The following is a 13,171-nucleotide window of genomic DNA, read 5'->3' as shown; positions in this document are numbered from 1 at the left end:
AAGTGTTTTGTTTAAGGTGTCTGTATTCATGAACATTGGTGTAGAACTGTGCTTTAGAACTAGGCAAGTATGGGGACTGTATTCTTTGCTCAACTCTTGGTACTCCAGAACTTTATTATGAATGGGGTCTGCCGCTATTTCTCTTTGTTGCATTTTTATAATTAATGGAAATCTGCGTAATTGCGCCAATCATTTTTGATCTGATATGCTAAAACATTAGAATGGGCAATATTCTCAAATTGCACAGTATGCATATTTCATTTTTTATATTGAAGTTGGAACAAATGAAAAAAAGACCAAGGAGATCTGTAGTGCAATAGATCTGTAGAGCAATATAATCACAAAATATAAAAACTATTGCATGTATTTTGTTCTGGGTGCCATGTACTTCACTAAGTCCAATTAAACACATCTAATTATGCTCTCTTTGTAATTAAGTACTTGAAGTACTGACTGTATCCACCATATACTCAGAAAAACATATGTTGTAAAGTGACATAATTTTTCAGCTACGATAAATATTTAAGATAAATATTGTCACATTGTTAACTACTGGGAAATAAATGTAATATATATTAAAAAAAAATAATAAATGTAAATAAAAATACATAGATGGAAACTGTGCTATTCACACCTTTTTCCGTTGAACATGTGAGGTGTTCATAAGGTGTCTAGAAATGTGTGAATTTCTTGATTGATTATTGCTTTCTGGAACTCCTCTTTTAGGTTTTACGTTCATCTGTAGGATTTTCAGTTGTACAGCCTACTGGGCTATGTGTGCAGTGCTGTTAGTTTCTTCTTTTTTTTGGTGGGGAACCCTCACGGTCTGCAGTTTATTCAAGAGAGTTTGCAAGTATTACAGTGTTATGTTTGTTTGTTAAATTATGGATGGAAACAAAAGGGATAAATGCAGAAAAAAAAATTGGAATCATTTTTCTCTGTGTCATCATATGTTTCCTGTAGTTAAAAAGCTCTCCAACACAGAAAAGCATTGTGTCACCAGTGAACAAGAGGAAGACTGCATATGCTCAGCCATATGACTGGGAATTCACTCTCTCTGTATAAAAAATGAGAGTGGCAAACATACAGTAAAAACAAATTCTCGGTCTCTCTCACAAACAAACCACTATCCTCAGAGCTTTAACAATGAGCTTGTACATTATAAAGAATGTAATTTAATAAAGCTTATATAAAGATTATATTTCATATGACAATACAAATACAGTGTCATGCAAAACCTCTGCTACTGTCAATAGCTAAGTAAGTAAAAGATGACCTGAGTTCCAAAAGGCATAAAGTTAAAGACAGCACATTTCTTATTTTAAGCAGGATTACGTTTTTATTTCCAACTTTTACAGTTTCAAAATAACAAAAAGAAAAAGGGTCTGAAGCAACAGTTTTGGCACCATGCATGTTTAGTGTTTAATAACACCACCTTTGGCAAGTATCACAGCTTGTAAACCGTATTTGTAGCCAGCTAAGTGTCCTTCAGTTCTTATTTGGGGGATTTTCGCTAATTCTTACTTGCAAAAGCCTTTTAGTTCTGTGAGATTCCTGGGCTATCTTACATCTACTGCTCTTTTGAAGTCTATTCATAAATTTGAATTTGATGAATTTGATGAATTTGTGCTGCTCCATTTAGCTGCTCTGCCTGGATTTGTTCCTCTCCCTTGGTTTTGAGTTGATCTCCTCTAATGTCTCACAGATATTGTCCTTTTTTCTCTTGTCTTTTATAGTTTTGTTTTTAAGGTATTCTTATGTTTCTTCAGATTGTTTCAACTTTTATCTCATTTCAAAAATGAAAATAACACAAAAATCTGGGAGCTCACACAGACATGACTGTGACGTCTCTCTCTCTCTGTCTCTGTGTCGCTCCCACCCATACAGACATTGTCTCTCTCTCTCTCCCACCCATACACAGTCTCTCTCTCTCTCACCCATACGCACACTGTCTCTCTCTCTCCCACCCATACACAACTGTCTCTCTCTCTCCCACCCATACACACACTGTCTCTCCCACATATACACACACTGTCTCTCTCTCTCTTCCACCTATACACACAGTCTCTCTCTCTCCCACCCATACAGTCTCTCTCTCTCCCACATATACACACATTCTCTCTCTCTCTCTCCCCTCTCTCTCTCTCACATTTATCCACACAGTCTCTCTCTCTCTTTCACACACACACACACTTACACACACAGTTTCACAGACTCTCTCTGTCTTCGTATTTTTCACTAATTCTCTCTCTTACCTGTATGTTCTGCACTATCTGCTTTTTCTTGCTGACACCCCTCTCTCTCTCTCTTCATTACCTACAGCTCTTTCTTGCTGATCCCCTCTCTCTTTCTCAGTTCAGTTCAAAGTTGCTTTGTTGGCATGACAAATACTAACACCTGTATTGCCAAAGCTTTTCTAAAGAGCAGCGTAGAACATTTATATATCCTGAGAGATGGATTTTGTGTATGTATTGCAAATTTTTATTCACCATGCCTATTTTCTATGTTTTACCCTCTACACCACTTTCAGTAAGCCTGTAAAATAATCCTTGGTGCCAAATGGAATCAAAAGCTTTTGTAAAATCTATAAAGCATGCAAATATTTTAGTTTTATTTTGGACAGCATATATTAGGGTGTGTAGGGTGTAAATATGATCAGTGGTGTGGTAATTTGATTAGAATCCAACTTGACTAGACATTGTGCTCAGTAAGGAAGTTTAAAAACCTACCATTTAAGATGCTACACATTAACTTCCCCAGATCACTGTTCACATTGACGCCTTGGTAATTATTAGGGTGGAATTTATCTGTGTTTAAAGATGGGTGTTATTTGTCCATGATATACAGATTTCAGGGAAGTAACCTACACTCAGAACTTTGTATCATTTCATTCAGTACCATCAGGCCAACATGATCTTGTAAGCGGGGTGTTGTGTCTCCGCTTAGTAAGGATAACGTGTAATACTTCACCTGAGAAAACTGAATAAGTGACAAGATCTGTGTCCCCCACGCCACATGCTTTTATTCTCAGTACTCACCTGTGTAATTATCTTAGCACCTATCTTGCTGCTGATGATGATCAGTGTGTATGTGTGCTGAAGATGTGGCAAGGTGGGCTTCAGGAAATACGTGGATCACAGTAGCAACCTGAAGCTGTTTGTTTATATGATTTTCTGAAGGATTTTATTGGCTCTACTTTCCTGAACAGTGTTTGTCCAAATAATTTGTCCGATTTGTATTATCAGTTCTCTGTGGTCTCTGTTTTTAAGCTGGTTCCAGTTCTCCATGGTCTTTGTTTTTGAACTAGTTCCAGTTCTCAGTTGTCTCTGTTTTTAAGCTGGTTCCAGTTTTCCACAGTCTCTGTTTTTAGGCTGGTTACAGTTTTCCGTGGTCTCTGTTTTTAAGATGGTTCCAGTTCTCCACGATCTCTATTTTTAAACTGGTTTCAGTTCTCCATGGTCTCTATTTTTAAGCTGGATCCAGTTCTCCATGGTCTCTGTTTCTAAGCTGGTTTCAGTTCTCTGTGGTCTCTGTTTTAAGATGGTTCCAGTTCTCCATGGTCTCTGTTTTTAAGATGGTTCTCCCAGAACTGGTTTGTTCTGATTGGCTCCTCAGTCAGTGTCAGCTGTCAGTGAGTGTACTGAGCCTTTTTGGTTCTGAGTGTAAGTTTATACTGCTTCAGTGTTTCACAGTAAAGACAGTGAATGTTAGTGTTTGGATCTCTGAGCTTTTGATTTGACAGTTTCCTGAATTTCTTTTGCATATTTTGTCACTCTTGATCAAAGCAGTTGTCTTCTTTTTGAATGTAGTTTTAAATTTTCAGTTGAGCCTTTTCTGGGCAGTTTTGTCAAAGATTCTTTACTGCCAGATTGACTCCTTCATTACTAAGAGTGTATGGTGTCCAGAAAGCTGTCTAAAAGTTGAATGTCTTGGTCTCTGAATGCTTTCTGGAACTCATCTGCTGTACAGCTTACTGGGCTGTGTGTTCAGTGCTGTTAGTCTCTGTCCTTTTAATGAACACAGTAATTTGGCTGTGGTCAGACAGAGGGGTCAGTGTTTAACAGTGAATGCACTGAGAGAGAAAGTGTCTAAATCTGTTATCATATTGTCTACTGTATTTGTCCCAAGAGGTAAGCAAAATGTATATCTTCCTAAAAAGCCCCATTGTGTCCTACCATTGATGATGTACAGACCCAGACTCTGACAGAGCTGCAGAAATTCTTCTCTGTTTCTGTTATTTCTGCCGTCATGATTGTTTCTGTGGGGATAAAGATGATTGTTATTAATAAAACATTTTTTCTTTGTAGTAAAAAGATCTGTTTCTGTATGTATAAAGTCCATTTGTGTCACTGTTCTGGTGTTCAGATCACCGCAGACCGGCACATTTCCCTATGCCTGGAAATGACACAAGCTCTGAGGAGGGTTTATATAGCGCAGAGGAACAGGTCCTTATGTGAAGAGACTATAGTGTTTCTGATTTTAAGCCAAAGAGGTATTTTCCTGTTTTACTGTGTCTATAAATAGATGTAGCTTAAATCTGTACAGATTATTAGTCCTCCTGATCATCGGTCTTGGCGTACTGTGCTCAGCTTTTGGGACGGTGCTGTAGTTTCTCTGTATTCTCTGGAACAGTGAGTGACAGTCGGCTGTGCTCCACATCTTCTTTATGATGATGTCAATGTCTTTGATACAGTTTTGTAAATCATCATTTAAGATTTTCAAGCCAAACACTGATGAGCTCAAGGCTTAGATATTCCAGACTAACTGAAAGTGAGATGTGTCTGTCTCTCTTTCTCAGAAAGAGAGAGTCAGAGAGAGAGTCACAGAAATTGAGAGAGACAGAGAAAGGGAGACAGACTCAGAGACAGAGAGAAATAAAGAGAGAGAGCGGGGCTGAGCGAATCAACACAGTGCAGTTCTACAATGAAATGAGTCAAGTCAAAGTTTATTTATTTAGGGCTTTTTACAACAAGTGCTGTCACAAAGCAGCTTTACAGAAAAATCCAGGTCCGAGCCCCAATGAGTGTCACCAATGGCGACAGTGGCAAGGAAAAACTCCCTAAGAGCAAGAGGAAGAAACACAGAGACAAGAGACACCTCTGGTCGACACTGGATACCAAACAGCATCAGTATAAAATATTAGTATACAAAACGGTGAAAAACAGGTGGAGCAATGGTTAATTAGATAGTTTGAGTTTATGCAGCAGCAGCAGCAGGAGGGTCAGTTCATGCAGGTGAGGTTTGCACAACCTTGTACAGCGTGAAACTCCATGGTGGTCAAAATGTTGCAGATCAGCCAACAGAGATGGAGCTCTGGTGACTCTAGCAGATCTGGTGGCTCCCATGTGGCGACTCAGGCAGACGTCGCTCAGGGGCTCAAATAAAGAGAGAGAGAGAGAGAGAGAGAGATTAACAGGACAGGTCAGTTTATGGACAGATATTAGTGAGTAATAATGCAACAATCAAAATGCTTGTACAAACAGAAAAGTTTAGAGTCTAGTTTTGTAGAGAGTGTGTCTGAGTCCCGGACAGAGGTCGGGAGATGATTCCACATATAAGATTATAAGAAATAAGATTTTACTCATTTTAAATAGTAAAAAAAGAAAATCAATATATAGTGGTCAGTGTTGATATTGTGGTGATCAGTGTTGATATTCTAGCGATCTGTGTTTATATTGTGGGTGGATAGTGTTGATATTGTGTTGGTCAGTGTTTATATTACGGTGGTCAGTGTTTATATTGTGGTGATCAGTGTTGATATTGTGGTGGTCAGTGTTGATATTGTGGTGGTCAGTGTTTATATTGTGGTGGTCAGTGTTTACATTGTGGTGGTCAGTGTTGATATTGTGGCGATCTGTGTTTATATTGTGGTGGTCAGTGTTTATATTGTGTTGGTCATTGCTTATATTGTGGTGGTCAGTGTTTAGATTGTGTTGGGCCACTACAAATAAATCAGTGTTTGGGAAACACTGTATAAGTCAATGCACTTTTCTCTTGAGAAGTGCTTCATAAGTTCAAAATTAATAAATATTACATAACCAGTTAATCACTATATCACCTCTCTGAGTTCCTATGTTCATATTCCCATATCATTACTGTGTTCCTATATTTAATAATGTATACGTGTATACATATATACATATTATAAACCTTAAAAATCAACTAATAGGTCTCGTTCAATGGCTACTTAATGATTTAATTCTGATGACTCCTTTATTCTTGAGGTGTGCTAATGACTTGTTTTTTTATTTTTGTTTATTTTTTGTTAATGTTAAAGTAACAGTAATTACAATCATATAAGGTGTTAATTAAGACTTTATTTCGTGTGAGTATTAGTTGTAGTATAAGCTTCAATGTATTACTATCATTAGTTAATGATTAACTGACACATAGTCTAGACTCCATTACTGTGCAAAAACAACAAGAACTCACAGTTCTTAAAAATCAAAAATGGCAGAGCATGTAGAACTGACAATATCAACAATGAGATATTAAAACACAGTAGAGCTAAATTATAACTGGCCATCCTAAAATTATATAATCCAGAGCTAGACAGTGAAATTTTCCCTATGATCTGGAATAGAGATCTCATCACACCAGATGTTCACTGTAATATTTTTACTGTAATACATTTACAGTTCTGTGTGTTTGGTTAGTTAAGGCTTTATACAGTTTTCAGACTCATATACTGAATACACTCCTCCCTGATGTGACCATTTCAACACTGTAGGTGACTCAAACTACACGGTTTATATAAAAACTGTGTAAACATGTTTGTATAGTTTGTTCAGTTTAAAGTTTTTAAGCTCACTTTTTCTTACAAACATCACAGGATGTGAAAAATCACTGAGAGCTATTTGAGTTATTTACCTCATGTTTAACGATACTTTAATATATATTTTTTTACTTTAATAGTTTTGTTACTATTTTTACAAACTGCACTGTTTAAAGCTCTAATCACTTTAATTTTTATAACTTTTTAATATTAATTTAATGTAAGTTGTGAGTTTTGTTCTTGTAAATTTTCACACCACAAACATCAAATTTGTGGTAAATATACAGCGGTGAAATAAGTATTGAACAATTCACCAATTTTCTAGGTAAATTTATTTCTAAAGGTGCTATTGACATGAAATGTCAGTAACAACCCATCCAATCCACACATGCAAAGAAATCAAACCATAGATGTCCATAAATTATGTGTAATAATGAGAAATGTCACAGGGAAAAAGTATTGAACACATGAAGAAAGAGAGGTGCAAAAAGCCATGGAAAGTCATGACACCATCTGAAATCTATCAGTAATTAGAAAGCAACCCTGCCACTTAGTGCAAATTAATATCAGCTGGTTCAACTGATGGCCTATAAAAAGGTGTCTCATTACCAAGGTGCCACACAAGAAACATCTCATGATGGGTAAAACCAGTGAGCTCTCCCAAGACCTTAGCAACCTTCTTGTTGCAAAATATACTGATGGCATTGGTTACAGAAGAATTTCTAAACTACTGAAGGTTCCAGTGAGCACTGTTTGGGCCATAATCCAGAAGTGGAAAGAACATCATTTCACCATAAACCGGCCACGATCAGGTGCTGCCCACAAGATTTCAGACGGAGGAGTGAAAAGAATTATCAGAAGAGTTGTCCAAGAGCCAAGGACCACTTGTGGAGAGCTACAGAAAGACCTGGAATCAGCAGGTACAATTGTTTCAATAAGTAATGCACTCAACTGCCATGGCCTGTATGCACGCTCACCATGCAAGACTCCATTACTGAAGAAAAAGCATGTTGAAGCGCGTAAAAAGTTGCTCAACAACATTTAAACAAGCCTGTGAAATACTCTGAGAATATAGTCTGGTCAGATGAGACCAAAATTGAACTCTTTGGGTGCCATAATAAACACCATGTTTGGAGGTCAAAAGGCACTGCATATCACCCCAAAAACACCATACCAACAGTGAAGTTTGGAGGTGGGAACATCATGGTGTGGGGCTGTTTTTCAGCATACGGCTCTGGCACGCTTCATATAATTGAAGGAAGGATGAATGGACAAATGTACCTAGACATTCTTGATAAAAATTTGCTGCCATCTACCAGGATGATGAAGATGAAACGAGGGTGGACATTTCAGCAAGATAATGATCCCAAACACACAGCCAAGGAAACTCTCAGTTGGTTTCAGAGAAAGAAAATAAAGCTGCTAGAATGGCCCAGTCAATCACCTGACCTGAATCCAATTGAAAATCTACGGAAGGAACTAAAGCTCAAAGTTCATAGGAGCCCACGGAACCTTGAGGATTTGAAGAGTGTTTGTGTGGAAGAATGGGCCAAAATCACACCTGAGCAATGCATATGACTAGTTTCTCCATACAGGAGGCTTCTTGAAGCTGTCATCACCAACAAAGGCTTTTATTTATTAAAAAAATTTCAGTAAGCGTGTTCAATACTTTTTCCCTGTGTCATTTTTCATTATTACACATAACTTAATTTATGGACATCTATGGTTTGATTGCTTTGTGTGTGTGGAATGGATGGATTGATACCGAAATCTGGTGAACACCCATTGTATATCAGCTCCAAATATCAGTTATCAGGGTCCCTGATTACTAATAACTGGTATCGGTCTTGAAAAGCCATATCAGTCAACCTCCACGTACCCCCACCCACACACACACACACTACAAAGAGCTTTATAATTCCACTCATTCACTGATCACAGAAACATCCAGAGTCAGACCACCACACAGTGTATCTCAGCAACTGCACACATCCAGAAAAAGCCCCCCAGACCCCTCAAAGATAAACAGACCCCTCAGACCCCTCAATCACAGTTCAGTTCACTTTCTCACCAACACAACTGAAAAAGATTCACAAAACACACCAAAAACAATAAATCAATAATTGAACCAATGAAATTTCCTGAGTTAATAAATCAGAGTGTTACAGATTCCTGAACAGAGAAACACACAGATTTAATCAGATTATCTGATTAAAATAAAAATCCCAAAGAAAGAAACACTTTAACTCAGAGATCATAATGTAAAAACAGTAAAAGGCTCCATAAGAAACACTGGAGGCCCAGAGAAGAATGACTCTGTAATCAGTGCGGCTCAGAACAGAAACAGACACCATTTTCTCTCCTCATGCAGCAAAAATAAAGATCTCGGAGAAGATTATTACAGTTCAGTTTAAACTGATATCCATCATTAGGAGAGAAAATGATTCAAACTGAAGATGTGATACTGATGTGTTTAGGAGAGACACCAGGATGTGTTAAAATATCAGATAAATATGTTTACAGCTGTTACACACAGAGAACAGAATGAAAACAGAACCTTAAACTAATCACAAATATATTATTTAACTGTGTGTGTGTGTGTATCTATGATGTGTGTGTGTGTGTGTGTGTGTGTGTGTATACATACATTACATATTTATGTATGTATATTTTTTTATAGATGTATAATTTTACACTGGACAAATGTGAAACAGAGAGACAAAGAAAGGGAGAGAGAGACAGAGAGAGAGAGAAAGAGAGAGAGATAGACAGACAGGTAGAAAGAGAGAGAGAGAGAGAAAGTGAGAACATTTGAATGAATATATTAATGTGTGTGTGTGTGTGTGTGTGTTTAGAGTGGAACATGGAGGTGAGAACAGAATCAAACCAGGACTGAAGAAATGTAAGTACACACACTCACACACACACACAGACACACACATACTTGTTTTTGTGAAAATTCAGGACATGTGACATAAACCTACAATATTGGAACACATCTTTCTGAGAGATATATTAATATTAAGTTCAGTTTAAATTATTTACCTTTCTTTTTAAAGGCACTCATGGTCCCTTGGATCAAAGGATCAGCTCTGTCCCCTTTTTCCAAATTCCACTCACAGCCTAATGCTAACCACACACTAGAAGACTTTAAAAAGACTTTGACAAGACTTTTAAAAGACTACAGTCTGACACCCTCTCACAGCTAAAGACAATCACAGTGTTTTTAGTCACAGACTATGATTTGCAAAGACTGGGGATCTTGCAGGGTCACTATTTGCAAGACTGCAACTAGAGTTAGAACCCCTTTTCCTTCTTCACTCTATAGTGGTACAAATGGAAAGATACATTGACTGAGCGTGTAAAGATCTGGGGCTTAGCCTAGTTCACTGTAGAGCTGTATATTCTGGCAGATCATCACCTAGAATTGTATTAATTTATCTGTAAAATGTGTAAATTTTTTGTTTATCATAAAGATTTACACATCAACACAACATGCAGCGATTCAGCACTGTTGACTGGGTGTTATGAACTAAACCATAAAAAACTAACAAACAAAATAAGAAGCCGCTGTAACAGAGCCAAAAAATGGAAAAAACATTGATGCTTCTTCAGTAATGTTGTCTATATATTGTCTATATATATATATGTATGTATATATATATATATATATATATAGACAAATCACACTGCACGCATGCGCTCATCCGCTCGCTCTCACGCACATCACTATTTGCATGAGCCAAGACTTAAAACATACAATCATATTAAACGCGGCTGATTTTGTCGCAGCATCAAGGCGAAAAAATGACTGATTTAAGACGGCCTTCCTGACCACCTCACACTAAACAATCGAGATGACATGAGCGCAGTGCAACTCCAGCAAGACGCGACTATAACTCTCATGATTTTTTCGGACAATGGAAATTTGTCTCCGACAGTGAAATCGCGTGAAAAGTCATTTGGTGTGAGGCCGGTATAAATGTTTTAATATGTAAAACATCAATGATAAGTTGGCTGGCATATTTAATAAATGTCATTCTCTCGTAGCCAGTAGTTTACACCATGAAATAATTATGTTACACAAGTGATATAATAAACAATGAGCAGTGAAAAGAGACCACCATAGATTGATCATTCATTATAGATGATTATTCATAGATTGATCATCATAATCGATCATTCTCAGCACAGCTGTGACACTGAAATGGTCGTGTGTGTTGCTGGAACACAATGTGTGTAAAGGCTGGGTGATACAATGATATAGAGATAAATTACATCACAATATGTTTTTCAGTCAATACTTCCAGAAAACTGAACAAGTACATGTATTAGGAATATGTATTCCGACTAATTTGATATGTGTGTATCTGTAACAGTTAATGAACAGACACTCTGTTAACTACAGAGAAGGAAATCACAACAATAACAGAATAAAAATAAAAAAAGAACATTGGCTGAAATTAATGTGGGACTGTATGTTTACTTATTAGGTGACAGTGCTGGTGTTAGGATTCTCAAAAAATATGGAGCACAAAATCTTGTAGCACACAAAAGAATACACTTGTATTTTTATTACTCATAAACAGCCAAGTAAAATCTGAACGTTTCATGCTGTATGAGTATCAGAGGCTGCCTCTTCAGATGAACTAATGAGTTAACACCACAGCTGACTGGTACTCTGGATACTGATAAGGACTCATCATCTTCTATAAAGGTGTTTTCCTTTCATTGCTTCTGGAACGATCAGCTAGAGTAGTTAACCTAGTGAACAACACACGTTAATGCCCTTGTGTTTCAGAGCAGCAAAGTTTAACACTCTATAAAACTCACAAATCCAATTAAACAGTCATGTTAATACATAACATTCATTGAATTGTTATCCTGTATGTTTTTTCCATCCTCCTATAATGAAACGTATGTAGTCAAACAGTGATTTCAGTGTTCAGATACTGGTACCTCAATCGGTTAACCAAGCTTTCATGCACATATCATTATCATAGACTAGTTTACTGTTTGCCAAATTGAAAACTGGCCACATTAACATGCAGCCTAATAATCCGTTAATAATTGACTAATATCTCAATCGGAATACAACGCATCCATATAAACACCTCAATCAGAATAGACTAGTCTAAGTGAGGCCATTCAGAATACAGAGTCTATCTGATTGAACGTGGTGAGTAATCCTGTAAATAATCCGTTAAACATAAGAATCATATCCGCGCAAACGCCGGTATCTGATTACATTCCCTATCAGAAAGTTTAAGTCCATTCTGCATGTGTGTTGCGTCATAGAGAAAGTTTATAATGTTCAACATGGCGGCTCAGAAACTGGTCTGCAAAGGAGACGAAGTTTATGCTCTGATCTTTAAAAGACGGCGGTGGGACGGACGTCCAGCTTATGTGTCTCAGAACACGACGTCTTCCTCTCGGTCTTCTTTAAGGACATGTGAAGGCCATTTTCCTGAGTCTGACATCATTTTAAAGTAATTAAAAGCATAAGCGCTGCTCACTGCTGCTCACTGCTGCTCGTCTCACTCCGACCGGCATCACGCTGGTTGCCATGGTAACATCTATACTAAGCGGTACTCTACGCACATGTTACAAGTTTGGATCGGATTACTTGTACTGAGCATGTAAATGGAGTGTTGAGTAGAGTGAGCATAAACACCTCAGTCTTAATATATAATTGGAATGTGTTCAATCGAATTGGAGAAAATCTTTGCATGTAAACACAGACACTGAGTGAGATGACATTCAACTGCATGAACATATTGTTAGTTATTGACATGCTTAGCCAGCAAGAGTCAAATTAATAATTTCAGTGTTCCACACTTTAACATGTGTATATTAAGGTAACATTAGGGAGGATAACAGGAAACTGGGACATTATTTTTGTTTTTATTTAAATGTAAATAAGAAGCTGCAGTCATTTCAAAAGTAATGTTGATGTTTGTGCTTTAAGGGCCGGCAAACCGTTCTGTTGAGATCAGAACATCTTTAAAGTCTCCTTAGGCTATAACCATATTGCCTGGTGTGACATTCACACATATTATCAGCCTGTGAAGCACTGTACAGTTTCAGGTACTCCTGAAGAGAGCAGCCCTGATCCAGCTCATTAACTGATTATGGAGCCCTTCATTAGCTGGATCAGGTGCTCTGGGGAGCAGGATTAAGAGACACAGCTTTCTACAAATTAACCTCTGCACGGTCATGTTTAGAGCATCAACTCCTTCCTGCTGTGTTGCTTGAATGTTACCATTAGCCAGTTGCACTAGACTCAACAGCAGCAATGTATTTATTCACATTATACCTGAACACAGAGACAAACAATAGATAATCATTTACACCAGAGAAATACATAAAGAACGCAAGAACAATCAGCTGAAGTTG

General features: G+C 37.4%; 1 pseudogene; it reads left to right on the top strand.

Annotated features, from left to right (window-relative positions):
* Positions 1-13,171, top strand: part of LOC118803516 — a 65,076-nt pseudogene that overhangs the window by 42,528 nt on the left and 9,377 nt on the right.

The sequence above is a fragment of the Colossoma macropomum genome, unplaced genomic scaffold (assembly GCF_904425465.1).
Source record: "Colossoma macropomum unplaced genomic scaffold, Colossoma_macropomum, whole genome shotgun sequence".
In the NCBI taxonomy this organism is placed as follows: domain Eukaryota; kingdom Metazoa; phylum Chordata; class Actinopteri; order Characiformes; family Serrasalmidae; genus Colossoma; species Colossoma macropomum.
The sequence above is the reverse complement of the archived record's forward strand: the minus strand, read 5'-3'. Positions and strand labels throughout refer to the sequence as shown.